This window comes from Coregonus lavaretus, assembly GCF_964263955.1.
Source record: "Coregonus lavaretus genome assembly, chromosome: 21".
In the NCBI taxonomy this organism is placed as follows: domain Eukaryota; kingdom Metazoa; phylum Chordata; class Actinopteri; order Salmoniformes; family Salmonidae; genus Coregonus; species Coregonus lavaretus.
The window spans coordinates 14,104,068-14,129,954 of record NC_140008.1 but is presented as its reverse complement, the minus strand read 5'-3'; the positions used below and the strand labels follow the sequence as shown (position 1 = coordinate 14,129,954).

General features: G+C 43.9%; 1 protein-coding gene across 2 annotated transcripts in view; it reads right to left on the bottom strand.

Moving 5' to 3' along the window:
- Nucleotides 1–25,124, bottom strand: part of LOC311149237 (peroxisome proliferator-activated receptor alpha-like) — a 59,683-nt gene extending 34,559 nt beyond the window's left edge. The window contains exon 1 of one of the 2 annotated variants that reach the window (XM_084186323.1): nt 24,970–25,124. The gene's annotated coding sequence lies outside the window, so the exon portion shown is untranslated. The remainder of the gene's footprint in view (nt 1–24,969) is intronic. The other variant, XM_084186324.1, reaches the window with a different exon arrangement.
- Nucleotides 25,125–25,887: the final 763 nt, after the last annotated feature.

Here is a 25,887-nt window from a genome sequence, read left to right as displayed (position 1 = left end):
CCTCCTGCTCCCAGAGGTCTTCATTTAGAGGACATCCTGTTTCAGGACATTCACTCATCACTATGTCATTACAACACTGGGCCTCTCCATGGCATCCACAGTACCAAGTACTAGAGTACAACAGTGCCTAGGCTAGACACTGCTGTGCCAATGTAGATAATAAACAATTCGTTTCAAGAGCAAGTTGACTGTGTCATAACCGGCTGTGACCGGGAGACCCATAGGGCGGCGCACAATTGGCCCAGCATCGTCCGGGTTAGGGGAGGGTTTGGCCGGGGGGTCTTTACTTTAATTACCAATAAAAAAATAATAATACAAAAAAAAGAGCAAGTTGAAAATGGAACGCAGTGGCTGTACAGTAACATGCTATAAATGGCGTCAGAGCTCAGGCTCTGCGCTTCACAGCGCTGTATGGGTTTTGACTGACAGCTTTTCTGAACTTGACCACCACAGGCGACAAGAAGCTGTCCCCCATCCCTCCCGCTAATTGAGCAACTTTTGCTAATTTGTTGTTGTCTGAGTGAGGGAAATGCTGTACATTAAGGTGACTCTATGTATTTTGAAAGATGAGACGTTGAGGATTATAATAGAAAATGCTTTGATGTCAAACAAGCTAGCCAAACACCTGTGAGTCCAAATGTGCACTTTACATTTCCATATCATAAAACTCATGTCATATACAGTGTCAACGTGTTTGATGCACAGTTACAACATGACATGGCGTCATACCCTGGGTTGTTCTGAACAGAATGAGCCTATGTTAGTCTATTGTGAAGAAAATTTGCAGCGGAACACACACCTGAATTTCACGCATGACTCCTTTCTATGCGCACCAAAACTACCATCTGTTTCTCTGAATTGCCCTGTGAAAGCCTAACGCTGTAAGTTCATATTCTATAACTTAGCTAGTCATGTTGGCAATCAAACAATGCCCACCTGACCCAGATTGCGATTCATAATGGTCCGTTTTTGGATTGCGTAAACAACAACAGTAATTGTGTGATGGCGGGGATGCAGGGTTGTGTTCCAAACAAAACAATTACAAGTGTGCTTGCTCTAGTTCCTCAACGGCACAGCTAGGAGAGCTCAAAAAAGTACCTTATAGTTGAAGACTCTTCTTTGAGTCATAAAAGTGCATTAAAATGACTTATGAACTGTGTGCACTTTGGAGAGGTGTGTGGCCACTTGGAGACACCAGTTAGTCCTCTCACTCAAACCCTTGTAATTTTTTTGTTTTATGTTGCACCTACCACACATTTTCCAGGAATATTCTTATGTTACTGAATATATTCAGAGTATTTTCAGATTTGGTTATCAACAAATGCAGCGAAATGTACAGTAAATGTAAAATGCACAAATAATCGACAGTGTAATGTATTGTGTCAGGTGAACTGTTGAATCCTCAAATTTGGTCTAATAATTTTCCCATAATCTCCAAACTGTTCCCTCTCAATTGCTAACATGCTTATGCACAGACATTTCATATTTATTTTGTAAGAAACATTTCAATGGATTTAACCCTATCCATATAGGCCAATTGCCAGGAGTGGTAAGGGTTAACAGAGTTTGATCAATGGTGTAACAGTATACATAGCTGGTGACACTGCCATAATGGTTCTGACTGACTGGTTGGCTGACTGACTAACTGTTTGACTAACAGACTGACTGACTGACTGGTTGGCTGACTGGCTAACTGTTTGACTATCAGACTGACTGACTGACTGGCTGACTGGTTGGCTGACTGACTAACTGTTTGACTAACAGACTGACTGACTGACTGGCTGAGTGACTGGTTGAGTGACTGACTGGCTGAGTGACTGACTGGCTGACTAACAGACTGACTGACTGACTGAGTGGCTGACTGACTAACTGTTTGACTAACAGACTGACTGACTGACTGGTCGACTGACTGACTGCTTGGCTGACTGACTAACTGACTGACTGACTGGTTGGTGACTGACTGGATGGCTGGATAACTGTTTGACTAACAGACTGACTGACTGGTTGGCTAACTGACTAACTGTTTGACTAACAGACTGACTGACTGACTGACTGGCTGAGTGACTGACTGGCTGGCTGGCTGACTGAGTAGAGACATTGGGTGTTTCTTAAAATGCATACTACCGTGCTCCGAGCACGCAAATTGGAGAATGGGAGGGTCGGAGTATGAGTCCAAATCAAAGTATGCGAAACTGAGCACGGAGAGCACTTCTCGAATGTGTACTCCATTTGTGTCGTGGTCAAAAGTTTTGAGAATGACACAAGTATTGGTCTTCACAAAGTTTGCTGCTTCAGTGTTTTTAGATATTTTTGTCAGATGTTACTATGGTATACTGAAGTATAATTACAAGCATTCCATAAGTGTCAAAGGCTTTTATTGAGAATTACATTAAGTTTATGCAAAGAGTCAATATTTGCAGTGTTGACCCTTCTTTTTCAAGACCTCTGCAATCCGCCCTGGCATGCTGTCGATTAACTTCTGGGCCACATCCTGACTGATGGCAGCCCATTCTTGCATAACCAATGCTTGGTGTTTGTCAGAATTTGTGGGTTTTTCTTTGTCCCCCCGCCTCTTGAGGCTTGAACACAAGTTCTCAATGGGATTAAGGTCTGGGGAGTTTCCTAGTCATGGACCCAAAATGTCGATGTTTTGTTCCCCGAGCCACTTAGTTATCACTTTTGCCTTATGGCAAGGTGCTCCATCATGCTGAAAAAGGCATTGTTCGTCACCAAACTGTTCTTGGATGGTTGGGAGAAGTTGCTCTCGGAGGATGTGTTGGTACCATTCTTTATTCATGGCTGTGTTCTTAGGCAGAATTGTGAGTGAGCCCACTCCCTTGGCTGAGAAGCAACCCCACACATGAATGGTCTCAGGATGCTTTACTGTTGGCTTGACAGAGGACTGATGGTAGCGCTCACCTTGTCTTCTCCGGACAAGCTTTTTTACGGATGCCCCAAACAATTGGAAAGGGGATTCATCAGAGAAAATGACTTTACCCCAGTCCTCAGCAGTCCAATCCCTGTACCTTTTGCAGAATATCAGTCTGTCCCTGATGTTTTTCCTGGAGAGAAGTGGCTTCCTCGCTGCCCTTCATGACACCAGGCCATCGTCCAAAAGTCTTCGCCTCACTGTGCGTGCAGATGCACTCACACCTGCATGCTGCCATTCCTGAGCAAGCTCTGCACTGGTGGTGCCCCGATCCCGCAGCTGAATCAACTTTAGGAGACGGTCCTGGCGCTTGCTGGACTTTCTTGGGCGCCCTGAAGCCTTCTTCACAACAATTGAACCTCTCTCCTTGAAGTTCTTGATTATCCGATACATGGTTGATTTAGGTGCAATCTTACTAGCAGAAATATCCTTGCCTGTGAAGCCCTTTTTGTGCAAGGTAATGATGACGGCACGTGTTTCCTTGCAGGTAACCATGGTTAACAGAGGAAGAACAATGATTTCAACCACCACCCTCCTTTTAAAACTTCAAGTCTGTTATTCTAACTCAATCAGCATGACAGAGTGATCTCCAGCCTTGTCCTCGTCAACACTCTCACCTGTGTTAATGAGAGAATCACTGACATGATGTCAGCTGGTCCTTTTGTGGCAGGGCTGAAATGCAGTGGAAGTGTTTTTTGGGGATTAAGTTCATTTTCATGGCAAAGAGGGACTTTGCAATTAATTGCAATTCATCTGATCACTCTTCATAACATTCTGGAGTATATACAAATTGCCATCATAAAAACTGAGGCAGCAGACTTTGTGAAAATTAATATTTGTGTCATTCTCAAAACTTTTGACCATGACTGTACATCGATGCAAGCTTCAATAGAAAGTATGCAAAGAAATATGATGCAACCATGTAAAAAATGACGCAACATTTCTTGAAATCAATGGCGGCCATTATTTGACCTGAAGCGAGAGAAAATGCACGTTTATTCACATCTCATATTTTGTCTGACTACAATATTTTATCTTGATACGTTAATAAATACATGCTGTGTTAATTTTGGCATGTTTACCTGCCTACGTACCGTAGATCGCAAGCCCATAATAAGTCAATAGGGCTAACTGGCTAGCTAACAGATAGCCATGAAGAATTGACACCTATCTTGCATAATATTCGTTTTAGGTCATTTTTGCCTGTTAAACTATCTGGTTAGCTACATTATTACGATTCACATATAACTAGCTGATAGTTATGAAGTAAAACAGTTGCTTTGTGTATATCTTGTTTTGTCTCTATTGCCATTGTCCTGGCTGGAAGATGGTTCAGTGAATGGGTAAGTCCCAAGTCCATAGTAAGTCAATAGGGCTAACTGGATAGTTGGCTAGCCGCAAAGAATTGGTAGCTACCCACGAAAAATGTACATCTACCTTGCGTAACATTAGTTTTAGGTCATTTCTGCCTGTTTAACTAGCTGGCTAGCTAGATTATTACGATTCACATATCTAGCTGATAATTATGAATTAAAACGTTTAATTTTTGCCATTGTCCTGGCTGGATGAAGGTTCAGTGAATGGGGAGGTAAAGCGTGAGGTAATACAGTAGGCGGAGTGCGAGTGCTTCTCAAATTTAATGTTTTATGCATTCTCCACACTCTCGTCCTCACAAGAACGTACTCAAGAGAACGTCGTCGGACAATGCACTCGGAGCGTGACAGTGTGGAGCATGGTAGTATGCATATTGAGAAACACCCATTGAGTAAACAGAGACCTGTCACACAGGGACATAGACCCTGAGCCTGCATGTTTAGGCTACTTACATGACTACTGATACCATCACTGACCGCATGACCCCACCAGCAGCAGCTATGCTGTACTGTACTGCCCTACTCCACTATGCCCTAGTCATGGCTGAATCCCAAATCACCCCCTTCCCTTTCCCCTCGCCCCTCCATTTGTGTGTTCATGCGCGCCTCAGCCAAAGCTGAGGGAGTGAAAATTATGGAGGGTGTAGGGGCTAATTAGACCTTCCGATAGCTAGCCACTTCGACCGAGCAAGCTACGCTGCAGGCTTCAGAGCAAAGTGGTATCCCATAATGAACCGCGTAATTTTGGAGTTTTCACAGAAAAGAACAAATAGGCGTGCCGAATTCTTGTATTGGTTTGTGTCTGATTTTGAGGCTTCACACATGAAATACGTCCCAGATGAAATTATTAACTGTTACTGAGGATTATATCTTGTCAAACGACAGGTGGAATTTCCTCATTTGAATTTCATGCTTGTTTTATTATTTAAATGTGGAACATGAATTGCATCATTCAAGTTATGAGTTGATGGTTTTATTTGATCCCCTCGCCACTCTTGAAGTCACCCTCAGAGTTTTGTCAGCAACACGTGACAACGGAGGGCCCTCCGAGCGAGTTGCTAGGGGCGAGGGGCGAGGGGCTGGTTTGGCATTCACTGTATGTCATCCTCAACAGAGAAAAAGGGGTAAACAAACACATGATCAGTCACTATATACAGATGTAGGATCTTAATTTGATCACTCTTTTGTTGCTGAGAATTTTCCTGCACAGCAGGAAATGCAAACTTGTAGTGTATTCGAGGTTTACATTTCACATTTTAGTCATTTAGCAGACGCTCTTATCCAGAGCGACTTACAGTTAGTGAGTGCATAGATTTTCATACTAGAAAGGCTTCTAAAGTTTGAAAATGTCCACTTTAAAATGTCAGACTTGATTTGCCCTAACGAAAAATGTATCAACCCCTACAAAAAATGTCCATGAATTATAATCCACATAATAATTCACATTTCTTGTTGCTACAGGATTATTTTGCTGCTGTAGCAAACTGGCTCAAATTAAGATCGTACATCTGTACACGCTCCCCATATCAGCCATGTACTACTTTAACCTAGGCGGACAGATGAGAGGGTGGGCTGGTCAGATGGACTGAATTAGAGAGAGAGAGTCAGATTAAGACAGAGAAAGAGACAGCCAGGCATTGAGAGGCAAAGAGAGAGAGTGAGAGTAACAGAAAAACAGATAACATAGGGAGACAGAGAGAGACAGGGAGAGGAGGGAGAGAGAGAGGGAGAGGAGGGAGGTGGTTCCTACAGTAACAGAGCTCAAGCCCCTCTTGTGCTCGCTCAACCAAGCCTGCTGAGGAAGGCACTGCACACAGTGCACCGAGGACAGGCAAGGTCATATCTGCGTGAGTGTGTGTGTGTGGACGTGTTTAACTATACTTGTCGGGAACAGAAGTCCCCACAAGAATAGTAAACAAACATATATTTGACCAACTGGGGACATTTTGTTAGTCCCAACAAGGTCAAATACTATTTCTAGGGGGTTTAGAGTTAAGGCACATTTAGTGTTAGGGTTAGAATTAGGTTTAGCATTAGGAGTTAAGGTTCCATAAGGTGTATTTTTATCTGGTTTTGTAAATCTGATTCTACTGCTTGCATCAGTTACCTGATGTGGAATAGAGTTCCATGTAGCCGTGGGTCTATGTAGTACTGTGCGCCTCCCATAGTTTGTTCTTGACTTGGGGATTGTGAAGAGACCTCTGGTGGCATGTCTTGTGGGGTATGCATGGGTGTCCGAGCTGTGTGCTAGTAGTTTAAACAGACACTTCGTGCATTCAGCATGTCAACACTTCTTACAAAAACAAGTAGTGATGAAGTTAATCTCTCCTCCACTTTGAGCCATGAGAGATTTACATGCATATTATTCATGTTAGTTCTCCGTGTACATTTAAGGGCCAACCGTTCTGCCCTGTTCTGAGCTAATTGTAATTTTCAGAGGTCCCTCTTTGTGAAACCTGAGCACACGACTGAACAGTAGTCCATGTGCGACAAAACATGAGCCTGTAGGACCTGCCTTGTTGATAGTGTTGTTAAAAAGGCAGAGTAGCGCTTTATTATGGACAGACTTCTCCCCATCTTAGCTACTGTTGTATCAACATGTTTTGACCATGACAGTTTACAATCCAGGGTTACTCCAAGCAGTTTAGTCACTTCAACTTGCTCAATTTCCACATTATTTATTACAAGATTTAATTGAGGTTTAGGGTTTAGTGAATGATTTTTCCCAAATACAATGCTTTTAGTTTTGAAATATTTAGGACTAACTTATTCCTTGCCACCCATTCTGAAACTGCAGCTCTTTGTTAATTGTTGCAGTGATTTCACTCACTGTAGTAGCTGACGTGTATAGTGTTGAGTCATCCGCATACATAGACACACTGGCTTTACTCAAGGCGAGTGGCAAGTCATTAGTAAAGATTAGGGTTAGAGTTAGGTTTATGGTTAGGGAAAATAGGATTTTGAATGGTTATAAATTGTGTGTTCCCACAAGGATAGTTAAACAATACTGTGTGTGTCTATATATATATATATATATATATATATATATATTAGGGTTAGGAAGGAGGGGGAGGGGAGGGTTCAGCTCTATCCCCGGGGGACTGACAAAGGAACGCCTCCCATCAGCCGCTGGGATCGCATTGACAATGTCATGACAATTCCGGCACACAGATCAGGTTCAAAATTGGGAGGAGACAACAATCTACTACCACTGCAATCTATTATCAGTTTTCTGGTTCCATTTGCTCTCCAATATGATGTTTAAATGAGTCTCAGAAAGGTGTATTAGTAAAATGCTAATAAACAAACAAACAAAGAACAGAGAACAGAGAAAGTGTAAGCCCACATGCAGTCTGGTTGGTCTAATACCCCTGCTCTGGTATCACTGAGCAGGCAGAATGCCCAACTCTCCTCTGCAGAGCCCCTGAGAAAGCCCTGTCCTGAGAGCCTGTAAAGCAGATCACATAATGGGGGAGAGCTGTTATTGGGACATGTTCTAAACATGACACAGGCATGCAGACTGCAGACAGGCTCTCTCTCCCATGGGATGGGGGTGTATGTAGCAGAGGTCTTCTAGCCTGAGCTGTGTGAAGTCATTGTTGCCTTCAAACCATAGTAGAGGCAAGCTGAGCTTTTGTGGTTCAGTTGTATTATTGCGGTTATCTCAGCGTGAAGTGCTGCTGGGATATTGAACCCTGGAACAGGACGGTATACACACTATCTATAGACACCCACAGAAAGAGACACACAGCTACACATAGGTACACAGCTACTGAGCTACACTCTAAGACAGGTGACCAGAATGGATCCATGTACTGAAATACAGGTCTGAGCCAATACTGATGTAGGACTAAGACAGTTTTAGGTTCCCTGAAGGAGGAAATTAAACAGCAGTCTGATAGTTAAGAACGTGATACCAACGCTGGCAGCAGATCAAGACAGAGGTGTGTACAGGCGTGTTTGCTGCAGGTAGAACGCAACTGAACACACAGTAACATATTGCTGCCTCAGAAAACTATACTAAAAGTATTTGCTTCAGCAGAATTAAATGGTAGACAATCGCTTATCAAATCATGCTGGTCTAATTCTCATTGAATACAAAATAAGTCTCAAATGCAATACATAGCATATTCTGAAAGTAAAGCATAACAGTAATCTCATACCAGTATAAACCAATCACAAAGTACACAACCCCTACCTTTCCTGATCCCAACACTCAAAGTCTCCCTTCCCGACCCTCGTCTTTGACTACATGCCCTGTCGATTAGTGTGTGTGTGTGTGACTATGTGTGACTGGGTTTGTGTGTGTGTGTACGCATATGTGTGTGTGTGAGCAGTTGAGCAGAGCTAGCATTAATGTTTAACCCCTTAGTCTTGTGGTGTGAGCAACACAGGCCTGTTAGATTGAGGGATATATGGGGCGACAGGGCTGGCCTCACCAACCCAATCCACTGAGGGATATATGGGGCGACAGGGCTGGCCTCACCAACCCAATCCACTGAAGGATATATGCGGCGACAGGGCTGGCCTCACCAACCCAATCCACTGAGGGATATATGGGGCGACAGGGCTGGCCTCACCAACCCAATCCACTGAGGGATATATGGGGCAACAGGGCTGGCCTCACCAACCCAATCCACTGAGGGATATATGGGGCGACAGGGCTGGCCTCACCAACCCAATCCACTGAGGGATATATGCGGCGACAGGGCTGGCCTCACCAACCCACTCCACTGAGGGATATATGGGGCGACAGGGCTGGCCTCACCAACCCAATCCACTGAGGGATATATGCGGCGACAGGGCTGGCCTCACCAACCCAATCCACTGAGGGATATATGGGGCGACAGGGCTGGCCTCACCAACCCAATCCACTGAGGGATATATGGGGCGACAGGGCTGGCCTCACCAACCCAATCCACTGAGGGATATATGGGGCAACAGGGCTGGCCTCACCAACCCAATCCACTGAGGGATATATGGGGCGACAGGGCTGGCCTCACCAACCCAATCCACTGAGGGATATATGCGGCGACAGGGCTGGCCTCACCAACCCACTCCACTGAGGGATATATGGGGTGACAGGGCTGGCCTCACCAACCCAATCCACTGAGGGATATATGCGGCGACAGGGCTGGCCTCACCAACCCAATCCACTGAGGGATATATGCGGCGACAGGGCTGGCCTCACCAACCCACTCCACTGAGGGATATATGGGGAGATAGGGCTGGCCTAACCAACCCACTCCACTGAGGGATATATGGGGAGATAGGGCTGGCCTAACCAACCCACTCCACTGAGGGATATATGGGGAGATAGGGCTGGCTGATAGACAAGCAGAGCTTTGGCCAGCTATATGTCTACGTCCCAAATGGCACCCTATTTCCTATATAGTGTCCTACTTTTGTCCAGAGCCTGCATAGGGCTCTGCTCAAAAGTAGTGCACTTTGTAAGGAATAGGGTGCCATTTCGGACGCAGCCCATGGGTTTGCAGTGTTTTCTTTATAGGTCTTGGAGTCGAGCCGTGCCCAATGAACAAACAGCAGAGTGGTCCTTATCTGAGCCCAGTGATACGCCGGCCGCTTAGCACCCTGTCATCTCTAAGGAGACTGGTCAAAGTGCAGGGTACTGGGTACGGTGATGGACACTGCACTGGCTGGGGGATTTTTTTTAGCTGGAATTGAGTAAGTTTATGATGGGGTCATCCATGTGGTGTGACATCTAAAGGTTCAAACATACCACTTATGGGTTGTTTATCTAACCCATGTCAAGGACAGGACAGTTTATTGAACATTAACATAAACGCAGTGCTCTGCTATATGGGGTGTGTGTCAAAGGGAGGCAGTAGTAGACATCCTGTGTTCTACAGTACAATGAGAAAGAGGGAGAGAGAGGTCATGGGCAAACAGGTCCTACTTATGATGCGTTTACGCCTGTGCAGATGTGGCGTAGTTAGTGACACTGAGGGTACATGGGGTAACACCACAGCTGCTCTGTACCCTTGACCTACACATGCACGCACGCACGCACGCACACACACACACACACACACACAGTCAAGTGACACCTCTTAACTGTCCCGGTATGCCAGACATGTTTAGAGTTGAACCAGTGGCAGCCTTTCTTTCACCCTCTCTCCCTGTTGCTCCAAGCAACACTTAACAACAATGTCCTTAAGCTAAACCTCAGCTCTGTTCCAAACTCTTGGCTGCTGCCATGCCAAGCTTACTTCCAAATCAGTCAGCAGGATCCGACACCGAGCAGGGTTAAAAAACCACTCCGTCCAAAATGTACTGTACATTTCAGAGTGGGAAAACCAATCTATCCCAGCTGTTTTATCCACTGGACAGCTAGAGGACTGGCTGAAGAGGAAGGAATTCTATCTGTACAGCACAGTCAGTCACTATCTACTATATTCTCTAGAAAGGGCAGTGCAATAGCCCCAGAAGGCCAAATATCAACATCATCATCCACACCAGTCACCTACTGTAAAGAAGGAAGTAGGTTTATTTGATCTGTTTACAACATTCACTGTTTACTACTTCCTCTGTCTTTACTGACTGTATCCACTCTCCCAGATACACAGCTGTAAGAGAGAGGCAGACAAGACAAGTGCACATACCTCCTCCCCTGCCCAACTGAGAGACGTGCAGGAGTGTGTCCCTCCCTTCCCATAACCAGCTGCTGTCCCCACTGTGCCAAGCTGATCAGGCCTGGAAACAGTGTGGCATAGGAGGGTCAGGGCAGACAATGTCCTCATATCTATGTACCAGGGTTATCGGTCCGTTCCCGTGTGGATTGGGTTGGCAGGACACCTGGCTAGCAGCTCCCAGCCAAACTTCATCAGCCATCTGATTGATGAGGAAGGAGTAGCATATGTAACATTAATAAAAAAGCTTTATGGTAAAGGTTAGCATTTGGCTGATATTGATGGGGTAAGTTGTGCAAAGCGAAGGAGAGGACATAGTTTGATGTCATTGCATGAAGGGCAGGATTCGGTCAAGGTCCCTCTTTATACTGTGGAGCGTGTGAATGATGGTCACTGGTCACACATTTAAAGCAAGCTCACCTCATTTTTTATTGCTTGTTCATTGCCTTACAGCACAGCTGACAGGGGTAGAACAATAACAGACACACAACAATGAGCTTTTCTCCCCTTCGTATTAGAGCAGGAACAGCATGTGCATGAAAACAAACTGACAGGGGACTGAGGACAGAACAGGGTTCCACCTCGATCGCTGTGTGAATTCTGTCTGTTTCTGAACTAAATACTACCACAAGGACAAACATTGGGAGATGGACGTTTGGAGCGCATCTCCCTGCTAGACCAGCTGTGTGGGTCCTGTTACATTTTCCAGCATGACATTGGAATCCTGTACTCCCCCGGTGTGGCTGCCAAGTCAGCCTACATGTTTGTTGGGTTGGGAGCTAGGCATGCAGCGGAAAGCGGAGCGGTACAGTAGTTTTAGACAAAATTGCACTACCCAAAAGAGACAGCTTCCGTCCATAGGCCCAGTTTGCTACACAGTGCTACAGCTAATGTTGCAGCCTTAGGGAGTTGTGATAGTTTAGGTTGCCCATACGCACTTGTTCACTAATCGTAACAGTTGGAGTTGACAAACAAAACTGTTCCTGGGCCAGACTAATTTCACACTTTAACACTCTAACAGTGTGTGTGCTTCTCAAACACACATAAACTACATTTTTGTCACCTAATTCATTCTATTTATTCTGAACAGCATTCATATGCCAAGTAGGTGCTAAGATTATTTGAACTGAAACAGTTTCCCTTTATATATGTCTCTTTTCACAACACGGGCCAGTTTGACAAGGATTCACACACAATTCAGTGTAAATGAGCATACAGAATCGCAGCATACAGAACCACTAGAAAACACCAGCACTCCTGGCCAACCATGTCTCTTAAGTATCACACTTATAAACAGTTTTAATTAAGCCACATGGAATATAGCAGGAACAGCCCTTCTCCACAGTATAGTGTTGATAACGCATATCCACTTACACCCAGGCTCATCCAATCAACCGATCAGGCTGCAGTGGCACTCTGAGCTGGTCAGTGGGGCTTTACAGTAGGGCTCTACAGTAGAACATCTACAGCGGAACATCTACAGAGACTGGTCAGGGCTTTACCCAGTAATGGAATCAGACATTACTAGAGCAGAAGAGGCTGAAGCGAGGTGATTGATGAAGATTTCTCTAGACGGGCTTCACGTAGCACGACGTGGCCGACCCCAACCCCACCCCCACCTCCGACTCACCCACCACATTGATGCCTAAACCCCACCTCCCACCCCTTCGGCCACATACACCTCGCTCCAACCTGACAGATACAGTAGACCCCGACTCCAACACTATGGAGCAGAGAGATAGAGAGATAGAGAGCCACTCATGTGAGCCCATCACAAGCATAATTGGCAAACCAGTCCAATCCGTCACCCATAGATTTAAGCCCCTTGGGGTTCAAAGTACCCTGACAGTCAGTCAGCTGACATCAATGGGCCATGATGATGATGATGGCTCTTCCCGATCCTTAGCTCAGACAAGCTCCTGTCCAGAGCAGCTTACAGTAAGTCTGTCTGTGACCCAATCCTATAGATTGGGCTGAGGGACTTTACCATGGAAGATCTAGGTTGTGTCAAAAATGGCACCCTATTCCCTATGCAGTGCACTACTGTTGAGCAGGGCCCATAGGGCAAAAGTAGTGCACCATAAAGGGAATATGGTACCATTTGGGATGCATTTCTAAGGGAACCTGGTGGTGAAGGTGAAGGTCAGGCTGTGGTTTCAGGGGACATTCTGAGGGGGAAAACAAATGGTACCTCTCTCATTACCCGTTGGGCACACACTGGTTGAATAAACGTTGTTTCCACATCATTTCAATGAAATTACGTTTTAACCAATGTGGAATAGACATTGAATAGACGTCTGTGCCCAGTGGGAAGACCTGGAGTAGTGAAGTGCGGTCAGGGTAAGCAGTGCCATCAATGCGAAAATGAATGAAAATCTGTGGTGATCTGGTACAAAATGTGCAAGGATGCCAGGGAAAAGGCAGCCTCATTGTGTGCCTTTCCCCACCCTTCAAACTCCAAACTTGCGCATGCGTGTTTCTACCTTATGCTGCCAGCTTTGCTGCCTTTCATGTGTCAATATGTCCCCTTAATTTTCATTGCACTCGAATAATACATGTTTATTGGTGTGAAAAAAGTAATGGGATAAGCAGGAGGCTAAGCAGAGCTAGCTCCTGCCTGTGGACGTCATACGTAATCTGCAGCCTTTTGGCGGTTACGTTCGTTTTACTGCTAGCTAAAGTAAGCTGATCAGGATGGCTGAAATATTGCAAGTTTCCAAAGTTGGATTTTCTAGCGAAACAGGGGGTGATAAGGGATGGAAGACCAACACCTGAGTTTAGGGACCTACATCAAAGGAAGGGACAGAAAATAACACAATCACTTCAATCTGAGTGGTATCAACAAAAAGACTGGCTCTGTGGCAGACAACTTTACTGCTTCCCCTGCCTGCTGTTCTCCACCAGCGACAGCCTGTGGACCAGAGCTGGTTACTGAGACTTGAACAACTTACCTATAGCACTCAAAAAGCATGAGAAATCTGTGCCTCACATCCAAAGCCAGATAGCTCTTAAGATAGATCTGTCATTGAATGAACAACGGAGATCGAACATCAGCATGCACAATGCAAAGGTAAAAGAGAACCGTGAGATTTTGAAAGACCTAGCTAATTAATGCTACATCATGCTACCTATGTAGGTTAACAGGAGTTGGCATTTCGTGGCAACGAAGAGCGTGCCAGCTCATCAAACAGGCACAGGGGCAACTATGTGGAACTATTACATATGCCTTTGCTGAAATAATGAACAGTTAGCAACCCATTTAACGACCACCACCGTCTTTTTTTTGCTCATGTTTTTTTTTTTTTTACGGTTAAATTTTGCTTACGAATATTATTTTTTTCAGACACAAAACATACACACACAAATGACAACATACAGAAAGCACACAAACATCCACTACATCACACCTGCCCAGACCCACCTGCTCACACCCCCTTCTCCAGCGCCTGCATCACTCTCCGCCACATGGCCTCAAACGGCACCATTTTGTTTCTCTCCATCGCCCACGCACTTTCAACATTTAAATAATAAAGTGTTTGACCTTTCCATTGTGTTAACAATGGAGGATTGGTTAATTTCCCGTTTTTAAGTATACATTTGTTCAAGATGATTGACGAGAAAAGTATCATCCAACCCATCCGGTATCTCACTGCACCCTCATATGCCATTACTTGAAAAAAGCAGACAAACGGAATAAACTACTGGTCCCCTGTAGCTCAGTTGGTAGAGCATGGTGCTTGCAATGCCAGGGTTGTGGGTTTGTTTCCCACGGGGGGCCAGTATGAAAATATATGCACTCACTAACTGTAAGTTCCTCTGGTCTGCTAAATGAGTAAAATGTAATACTTCTGACAGCCAACTTTCTAACTCTTAGACTTTATAGTATTCCCAGAAGGCATGGATTATTGAGTCATTGTTAGTTTTACACTTAAGACATGACTCTGCCAGTGTGCTGTAGAATTGTGTAATACATTTGATACATTAGTGTATACTGGCTTAAGCGTATATTTTAGTTAACTGTAATTTCACTAGTTATGTTCCAACATTCCCTCCATCTTGTGCCAATATCAGTTCTTTTTAAGTCTTTGTTCCAGTAGTTTACATTTTTTCTAAGAGATTGTCAGTTGGATTGTTCCTACCCACTACACGATAGGCTCTCTGCAAGGTTTGTAATATCTTACCTATCATATGAATATGAATATGGTTTTCTGCTGTACCCGTATCAGCGACACAATGAAAGCACTGGAACGGCAGCGACATATTAGTTTCTATGAGCGATTCGAGCAGAAATGCAATGAACTGGGCCTGGCAGAAAGTGAGAGGGGGCGAATCTACTACAACATACTGGACAATATCAATGTTCAGATAAGAGCCAGGTTTGACCACTTTGGTGAAATTAATTTCCTTGGCTTAGTGGACTGCAAAAAAATTCTAAACAAAGTAACAAAAGTTAGACACCAGCAAACGAGAGCCTGTCAAAATATTACAGGTACTATGAAACAAAAGTATACACCTCACACACATGGTTATGGGCTTTAAAAAAAAGAAGACACCTGTACCATGTCAGATAAAGAGCTGAAATGTATTACATTTTGAGTTTGCATCCCAATATTACACTTTATATATATCACAAAAGACTGAAATATAACAAAACTGTTTGACATAGAAACATTGGATTTTCGGCAGGTTTTTTGAAAGAATGTTTATTAATTATGAAATTATGAAAAATATGAATAACATTCAACCCATGAGGACTGCAGGAAAGGGCTACGGCTGATCTTGTACAGTTCACAAATAGTATGAGACAAATCACCTGGACAGCTCCTCAGCTTTTTGTTCCAGCATGACCTGACACAGACTGTCCCGAGGCGACAAAGTTACTGCAGCTGGTCCTCACTATACCAGCCACAACAGCATCCGTTCAGAGGTCATTTTCTGCACTGAAACAGATAAAGACATACAGTCTAAACCGGACAGATCAAGGACGACTCTCATCCCTTGCCATCATCTCCATCGAGACAGAGAGACTTTTAAAACTGAGGGCCAACAGGGAGGAGTTCTACAGTTTAGTCACTGATGTCTTTACCCAGTAGGAAAGACGGATGGACTTTGTTTACGTTTAATTGTAAGTGCTAGTGTTTATTTACAGTAGTGCCGTCTACCATTATTGCATTACATGTCTATTGTGTTAGTATATATCTCAATCAGTAGCACTGACTACTTGGCATTTTGTATGTGTATTGCTGTCTACAAGTAGGCCTACTCGCTGGCATTTGGGTCGCTGTCTGTGGTGCTGTAAGTCGCCTGTTCGTGCAGGGCATTTGCGTAGGTCACAAGCTATTAGGGCCTGTGAATGTGTGTCTAATGGTTGCGCCGCCTACCTGATGCTGTTTGATGGTTGGTTGTGGTTGTTTGATGGTTATGTTTGTGATCCTGTCATACCGATAAACACCGTAGCAAAAATCTGCTTTATGAGTGCGTGTGCGTGTGCGTGAGAGATGGGGATAGAAAGTGCGTACCCGGCATCAGACCTTACCGCACGTCACTGCTCTGGAGCTAATCCAATGGTTACTAGAGAGAGATAGAGATCACTCGTGCACAGACAGAGAAGTACACAGATACACATACACACATGTACAAACAAGTGCACACGTGCATGAACACACGCACGCACACACACACAAGCACCAACATTTACATTTACATTTACGTCATTTAGCAGATGCTCTTATCCAGAGCAACTTACAAATTGGTGCATTCACCTTATAGCCAGTGGGATAACCACTTTACAATATATATATTTTTATTTTTTGGGGGGTGGGGTAAGGGGGGGGTAGAAGGATTACTTTATCCTATCCCAGGTATTCCTTAAAGAGGTGGGGTTTCAAGTGTCTCCGGAAGGTGGTGAGTGACTCCGCTGTCCTGGCGTCGTAAGGGAGCTTGTTCCACCATTGGAGTGCCAGAGCAGCAAACAGTTTTGACTGGGCTGAGCGGGAACTGTGTTTCCGCAGAGGTAGGGGGGCCAGCAGGCCAGAGGTGGATGAACGCAATGCCCTCGTTTGGGTGTAGGGACTGATCAGAGCCTGAAGGTACGGAGGTGCCGTTCCCCTCACAGCTCCGTAGGCAAGCACCATGGTCTTGTAGCAGATGCGAGCTTCAACTGGAAGCCAGTGGAGTGTGCGGAGGAGCGGGGTGACGTGAGAGAACTTGGGAAGGTTGAACACCAGATGGGCTGCGGCGTTCTGGATGAGTTGTAGGGGTTTAATGGCACAGGCAGGGAGCCCAGCCAACAGCGAGTTGCAGTAATCCAGACGGGAGATGACAAGTGCCTGGATTAGGACATGTGCCGCTTCCTGTGTAAGGCAGGGTCGTACTCTCCGAATGTTGTAGAGCATGAACCTACAGGATCGGGTCACCGCCTTGATGTTAGCGGAGAACGACAGGGTGTTGTCCAGGGTCACGCCAAGGCTCTTCGCACTCTGGGAGGAGGACACAACGGAGTTGTCAACCGTGATGGCGAGATCACCAACACACACACACGCTCAAAAGCATCCCAATACCTCCATGAACAGGTCCTCTGTATTACAGCAGCCTTTTACTGGTGTATGGTGTCATTTCTCTTCAGAAGGGACTCTCAACTGTTTCAACAAAGTTTCCTAATGAACATGCATACCAGGCTTCTGAAAGAGGATTCTTGTTACAAACCTACTGACAACATGTTCTTTATGGACTCACAGAGAAAGACCGGTGATAAATGCAAGAAAGAAAGCAGTTAAGAGGAAACCGGAAAGTCCTGTTTGAGGAGAAAAGAAAAAGCCCCTCTGTCTCTCTTTCTTTCTCCCTGTCTCTTTCTTCCTCTGTCTCTGCGTCTCTATGCAGCTGTCTAAAGCAACCAAGCACACGCTGATTACAGGTCTCAGGTTCCTAGAGTAGAGACAAGTCTCTCACAGTGCAGCCAAGCCACATAGAAACAGACTGCCTAAGGACAGAGCAGGAGAAGTCTCCCATAGCTCTTAAGGAATAGACTAAACATGCACAACACGTGGTTAGGAAGGGACTAAGTCCTGAGATTGTGGGTCATCGACATTATGTAGGAACTATTCATCTGCAGTGTTTCTAAACTATATCTCTGTGCAGCATGATGTGAAGTTGCATGAAAAGCTCTGACGAGAAACGATACCTTTTTGAAAACTAAAGACGATCCTTTGGGTTCTTTCAGTGCATGCAGTAACCAACTCAACTGGCCGCTTAAACTCTATCTTTGGTGCAGGGGAGAGAACAGTTTTGCAGGTGCACATTTGAAGGGCTGTTGAGGAATAGCTCATACATAAATGTCAGATCAATTGACTCAATCAATTGCAACTGAAAATGCGATCCTCAGGGACCTTAGCTTGGAACCAACTGTATAATCACATAAGAAGAAAAGTGAGTAGATCTCCTTGTATGAAATGAATGAAAATAACTCCATTTTTGAAAGATTTTGGGATATGCAACAATGGCAGATCATTGCTGGATCTTAAACCAAGTAGAAACTTTTCAGCGTGAAGAGGGCCGGGGTAGAAAGTTTCACTGAGGGGAGGGTGACCTTTGAACTGAAGGCAAACTCCACGTCCACATGGCCCTGGCAGTACGAACAAGGGCCCCAAGGCAGCAACCAGAGAGACTTATGTAACCCTCAACTACCACCACACAGTGCAGTCAGTGTCTGTCCAGGCTATCCTTACCAAACCTCACAGAGAATACTGTGATCTACAGTTGTGGTAAAATATATTGGCACCCTTGCACGATTCACTATTTATTCTCTAATAAGATGAAATAAAAAAAAACATTTGGTGTTCGCACGTGTATTTGTTTGATTTACAACTGTACAGGTTAAATAAAAAATTTATAAAATGAAATTTAGATTTTTCACTTCAAAGCAAAAAATGGCCTGGACTAAACTATTCAACATTCTAATTCCTTTGGTTGGAGGCAAGGGATTCTCATTTACTGTGTAATTTTTCTCAACTGTGGTTAGTTGCAGGTGCCTACACGTCAAAATAGCTATTCAAGGCATCGCAGTGCTTGAGGCGTCACTACAGACCCAGGTTCGATCCCAGGCTGTGTCACAGCCGGCCGTGACCGGGAGACCCATGAGGCAGCTCACAACTGGCCAAGCGTCGTCCGGGCTAGGGGAGGTTTTGGCAGGCCGGGATGTCCTTGTCCCATCGAGCTCTAGCGACTCCTTGTGGCGGGCCGGGCGCCTGCAAGCTGACTTCGGTTGCCAGCTGGATGGTGTTTCCTCCGACACATTGGTGCAGCTGGCTTCCGGGTTAAACGAGCAGTGTGTCAAGAAGCAGTGTGACTTGGCAGGGTCGTGTTTCAGAGGACGCATGGCTCTCGACCTTCGCCTCTCCCGAGTCCGTACTGGAGTTGCAGTGATGGGACAAGACTGTAACTACCAATTGGATATCACAAAATTGGGGAGAAAAAGGGGTAAAAGTACAACAAATATATATAGCCATTCAACCAGTTTTTAAAAGAGAATACATCTGCTCCATTGCACTCCATTGTAAAGTGCAAGGGTGCCAATATATTTGACCGCAACTTGTATGTCTACCAAATTCTGAAAATTTTAGATGACTAAAAGAAGGTAACAAGTGGGGGATTGGAAGTGATGCAGACATATGGGGGATTGGAAGTGATGCAGACAATTACATTGATGGAAGTTACAATCTATCTGCAACATTAAAGCTGATCTACCCCCTAAAAAATATAAAAAATATAAATAAAATAAAAGGTAACAAGTGGGTTAAAATCACAACCAGCCTGGACGTGGAAAAACCCAGGCAGCATTCCTGTAGCTTGGGGGACTGGGGCAGGGACAGGAACGGCAGGATTTGGGTCAAGTTTCAGACTCACAGAGGAAGTGTGCGATTTGGCACTGAAAGGTAGGTAGGTTGTTGATTCCCTTCATATGAGATCATTTCACGGGAAGCATTATACACATACTAGACTACAATTTTGTTTGATGAATATGTATTTTGTGTAATGTGCTTGACTTTGATCTGCTAAAAAAGCAAGTAATTTCAGCACCACGTTATGTACAAAATGTAGATATGAACTAACCATCAGCAGTCTAGAAATAACGTTATATTGTACTTCTATATCCTTCACAAACCCTTTATAAACTTATTATGAAGCCCATTATAAAGACCTGACCATTCAGACACACATGGGGGACCATTCCATCCCATCTGTATACACACATACAAAAGTATAGATAAGTATAATAGTATATCGTTTATAGATATTATGAATAAAGTATATTTATACTAAAAACTGAGCGAACCTGGAAATATCCTCATGATTAGAGGAGAGGCAAACCTGCAGGCCAGGACAGAAGGATGGTCACCCTGAGCACTGAGCCAACCCTCAACACATGCTTCCTCTTCCCTTACAATAATACCCATTCACTATCAACAGGCCTCCAAGCTTTCTCCCAACACCTGTCCTCCCAGACACACATTTTAGCGTCATCACTGATTCTGTCCTCAACACCGCCTCTCGCCCCTATTTGCCATATCAAGACCAACTTCAAAGTGTAGGCTAGTCATACTCAACATAATACTATACTCATTCTGAGCAAAATTATTATGAGAAAAAAATATAAAAAATAAACACAAACATCAAACTCCAATTATCAGGATAAGGATAGGCTTCAGTAGGGAAATCATGTGTTACTTTGTTTCAATAAGTGTGCATTGTCCAACATGTAGCCTAAGCCTGGGGCAAACACAACACATGACACTGTAGCAAACTCAACAATGTCATGCATGTGCAACTTGTAGCCTAATTATGTATAAGAATGTTACAAAGCTCACATGTTACAAAACTCTCCTGGCAATTTTCCAATACATTATTTATAGAAGTAGCCTAACCCAGGGGTCTTCAACCTGGGACCCCCTCCCAGGCAAACTGGCGACCCAAGGAATGCATGTCTTGTCTTATCATCAGCTGAATGAGAATGGCAAGGCGAAGTAATTCACATTTAAAAATGAATAGATTTTGTAGTTTTTCATTATTTTGACCTCCCCACATTATAATTGGAAGAGGAATTGTAAACTCTAACATAGCCTATTAGATAGAAAGGTATCTCCAAACACATTTTCGCTAAGAGCAGCTGTTTAGCTGGTTAAACGAAGGTGTTGGTAAAAAATGTATGTCCAAGTCAAGAAAGCTTAGCAGCAGCCAGCGGCACTTGCTGCACTGGTAGCAGGTACTTTTTCAAAGCCTATGTCAGATACTACAGTGAGTGTAATTGGCTCCAATTAGTTTAATTTGTTCAATATTAGGAGTTGAGAAATAAAGTTGACATCTTTAGAAAGAAAACATTCTCCTCTTTTCTACTGTAGGTATGTCATTCAAAATGAGTTTATTCTGTTGTTGCTAGCGATATTCATTAAACCATTGAAATAATAGAAACAAATAAACGTTATTATTAAATATATATATATATATATACAGTGGGGAAAAAAAGTATTTAGTCAGCCACCAATTGTGCAAGATCTCCCACTTAAAAAGATGAGAGAGGCCTGTAATTTTCATCATAGGTACACGTCAACTATGACAGACAAAATGAGAAAAAAAAATTCAGAAAATCACATTGTAGGATTTTTAATGAATTTATTTGCAAATTATGGTGGAAAATAAGTATTTGTTCAATAACAAAAGTTTCTCAATACTTTGTTATATACCCTTTGTTAGCAATGACACAGGTCAAACGTTTTCTGTAAGTCTTCACAGGGTTTTCACACACTGTTGCTGGTATTTTGGCCCATTCCTCCATGCAGATCTCCTCTAGAGCAGTGATGTTTTGGGGCTGTCGCTGGGCAACACGGACTTTCAACTCCCTCCAAAGATTTTCTATGGGGTTAAGATCTGGAGACTGGCTAGGCCACTCCAGGACCTTGAAATGCTTCTTACGAAGCCACTCCTTCGTTGCCCGGGCGGTGTGTTTGGGATCATTGTCATGCTGAAAGACCCAGCCACGTTTCATATTCAATGCCCTTGCTGATGGAAGGAGGTTTTCACTCAAAATCTCACGATACATGGCCCCATTAATTATTTCCTTTACACGGATCAGTCGTCCTGGTCCCTTTGCAGAAAAACAGCCCCAAAGCATGATGTTTCCACCCCCATGCTTCACAGTAGTTATGGTGTTCTTTGGATGCAACTCAGTATTCTTTGTCCTCCAAACACGACGAGTTGAGTTTTTACCAAAAAGTTATATTTTGGTTTCATCTGACCATATGACATTCTCCCAATCCTCTTCTGGATCATCCAAATGCACTCTAGGAAACTTCAGACGGGCCTGGACATGTACTGGCTTAAGCAGGGGGACACGTCTGGCACTGCAGGATTTGAGTCCCTGGCGGCGTAGTGTGTTACTGATGGTAGGCTTTGTTACTTTGGTCCCAGCTCTCTGCAGGTCATTCACTAGGTCCCCCCGTGTGGTTCTGGGATTTTTGCTCACCGTTCTTGTGATCATTTTGACCCCACGGGGTGAGATCTTGCGTGGAGCCCCAGATCGAGGGAGATTATCAGTGGTCTTGTATGTCTTCCATTTCCTAATAATTGCTCCCACAGTTGATTTCTTCAAACCAAGCTGCTTACCTATTGCAGATTCAGTCTTCCCAGCCTGGTGCATGTCTACAATTTTGTTTCTGGTGTCCTTTGACAGCTCTTTGGTCTTGGCCATAGTGGAGTTTGGAGTGTGACTGTTTGAGGTTGTGGACAGGTGTCTTTTATACTGAGAACAAGTTCAAACAGGTGCCATTAATACAGGTAACGAGTGGAGGACAGAGGAGCCTCTTAAAGAAGAAGTTACAGGTCTGTGAGAGCCAGAAATCTTGCTTGTTTGTAGGTGACCAAATACTTATTTTCCACCATAATTTGCAAATAAATTCATTAAAAATCCTACAATGTGATTTTCTGGATTTATTTCCCTCAATTTGTCTGTCATAGTTGACGTGTACCTATGATGAAATTACAGGCCTCTCTCATCTTTTTAAGTGGGAGAACTTGCACAATTGGTGGCTGACTAAATACTTATTTTCCCCACAGTATATATATATATATATATATATATATATATATACAGTACCAGTCAAAAGTTTGGACACACCTACTCATTCAAGGGTTTTTCTTTATTTTTTAGATTTTTCTACATTGTAGAATAACAGTGAAGACAACAAAACTATGAAATAACACATATGGAATCATGTAGTAACCAAAAAAGTGTTAAACAAATCAAAATATATTTTATATTTGAGATTCTTCAAATAGCCACCCTTCACATGGAATGCTTTTCCAATAGTCTTGAAGAAGTTCCTACATATGCTTAGCACTTGTTGGCTGCTTTTCCTTCACTCTGCCGTCCGACTCATCACAAACCATCTCAATTGGGTTGAGGTCGGGGGATTGTGGAGGCCAGGTCTCATCTGATGCAGCACTCCATCACTCTCCTTCTTGGTCAAACAGCCCTTACACAACCTGGAGGTGTGTTGGGTTATTGTCCTGTTGAAAAACAAATGATAGTCCCACTAAGCCCAAACCAGATGGGATGGCGTATCGCTGCAGAATGCTGTGGTAGCCATGCTGGTTAAGAGTGCATTCTAAATAAATTCCAGACAGTGTCACCAGCAAAGCACCCCCACACCATAACACCTCCTCCTCCATGCTTTACGGTGGGAACTACACATGCGGAGATTATCCTTTCACCCACACCGCGTCTCACAAAGACACAGCGGTTGGAACCAAAAATCTCCAATTTGGACTCCAGACCAAACGACAAATTTCCACCGGTCTAATGTTCATTGCTCGTGTTTCTTGGCCCAAGCAGGTCTCTTCTTCTTATTGGTGTCCTTTAGTAGTGGTCTCTTTGCAGCAATTGAACCATGAAGGCCTGATTCACACAGTCCCCTCTGAACAGTTGATGTTGAGATGTGTCTGTGACTTGAACTCTGTGAAGCATTTATTTGGGCTGCAATTTCTGAGGCTGGTAACTCTATTATGAACCTATCCTCTGCAGCAGAGGTCTCTGGGTCTTCCATTACTGTGGCGGTCCTCATGAGAGCCAGTTTCATCATAGCGCTTGATGGTTTTTGCGACTGCGCTTGAAGAAACTTTAAATGTTCTGTATTGACTGTTGTTGGACTTTTGTTTCTCATTGCTTATTTGAGCTGTTCTTGCCATAATATGGACTTGGTCTTTTACCAAATAGGGCTATCTTCTGTATACCCCCCTACCTTGTCACAACACAACTGATTGGCTCAAACACATTAAAAAAGAAATTCCACAAATTAACTTTTAAGAAGGCACACCTGTTAATTGAAATGCATTCCAGGTGACTACCTCATGAAGCTGGTTGAGAGAATGCCAAAAGTGTGCAAAGCTGTCATCAAGGAAAATGGTGGCTATTTAAAGAATCTCAAATATAAAATATATTTTGATTTGTTTAACACTTTTTTGGTTACTACATGATCCCATATGTGTTATTTCATAGTTTTGATGTCTTCACTATTATTCTACAATGTAAAAAATAGTAAAAATAAAGAAAAACCCTTGAATGAGTAGGTGTGTCCAAACTTTTGACTGGTACTGTATATTTTCGCGGACCCCCTGCAGTATGGACCCCTGGAGCGATGAATAGCCATTGGCCTACATCCCAAAAAGCATGTATCATATACATACGTCGGATGCGCAGGCGTACTCGATTGTACAATAACAATGGCCCCAGATATTTTGTCGCAACAAGCATTCATTGATTTATCCGTTTTTTGGATGAAACTATCATGAATGGGATAACTTCCTTCAAAAATATCAGTCGATGAACACAGGCAAATTCCAATGTTAACACTTCAATTCCATGTCAAAACCATATAGTCTAGAAATTATGTGATATCAGTCATGAAGCAAGCAATGCATTGAGAGTCACATCAATATGTGCAATAATAAACCTCTCAAATCGATCTACCTTAAAGTGGACAGGCCGATCCGAAGCCGACATACCGTCAGAAACCTCCGTGCGTTGAGAAGCTGTCAGTGTGAGTTCGGGTGGAACGAGGAGGGAAAGAATAGTCCCCTTCAACACGTCCTTGTTTGTCTCCTAAACAACTCTGCTGCTGTCAAAATCGCCCACATACAGCCCACAGAGCGCTGCCCGCGAGCCGGAACTGACGTTATGATTGACAGCTGGTGTGAAAGAACCACAAACCCCCCCTGACACACCTATCTTTTCAGCGAATAGAAAGAGCCCGTCTTTCCCTTGAGCAGGACGCCCCCTAACAAAGGAATGAATGCAGGGAGCAAGGCAATAATCCTACTCATGTTCACTAGCCGCTGCGTTGGCCAATGTAGTAGGAACCCATTTCACAGAAGCGTGAAGATCCGAAATATGGCCATTATAATAACTTTTATGCTCTCATATCTACAGTTACTCAAAGTTTTTATGTTTATGTACATGTATTACCGTGTTATAAACATAAACTACAGCTCTTATTATTGTTCCTGTACTTCTGTGCATTCCTCTTATCATGATAAAATAGGATTTTATTCTGCGTTGAAGGGTGCTGCGTTTACTCCCTTATTCAGTGCTGCAGAAGGCACACATCCTGTCCTCAGACAACCCCTGAAATGTCATCACACACACACTTCACGTGCCCCCTAGTAATAATAATAATAATAATAATAATAATATGCCATTTAGCAGACGCTTTTATCCAAAGCGACTTACAGTCATGGGTGCATACATTTTTGTGTATGGGTGGTCCCGGGGATCGAACCCACTACCTTGGCGTTACAAGCGCCGTGCTCTATGTGTCATGTGTCATGCCCCTCTGCCTCCGCAACTCACCACTGGCCCAAGAGGATAGGACTTGATTTTACATTGACA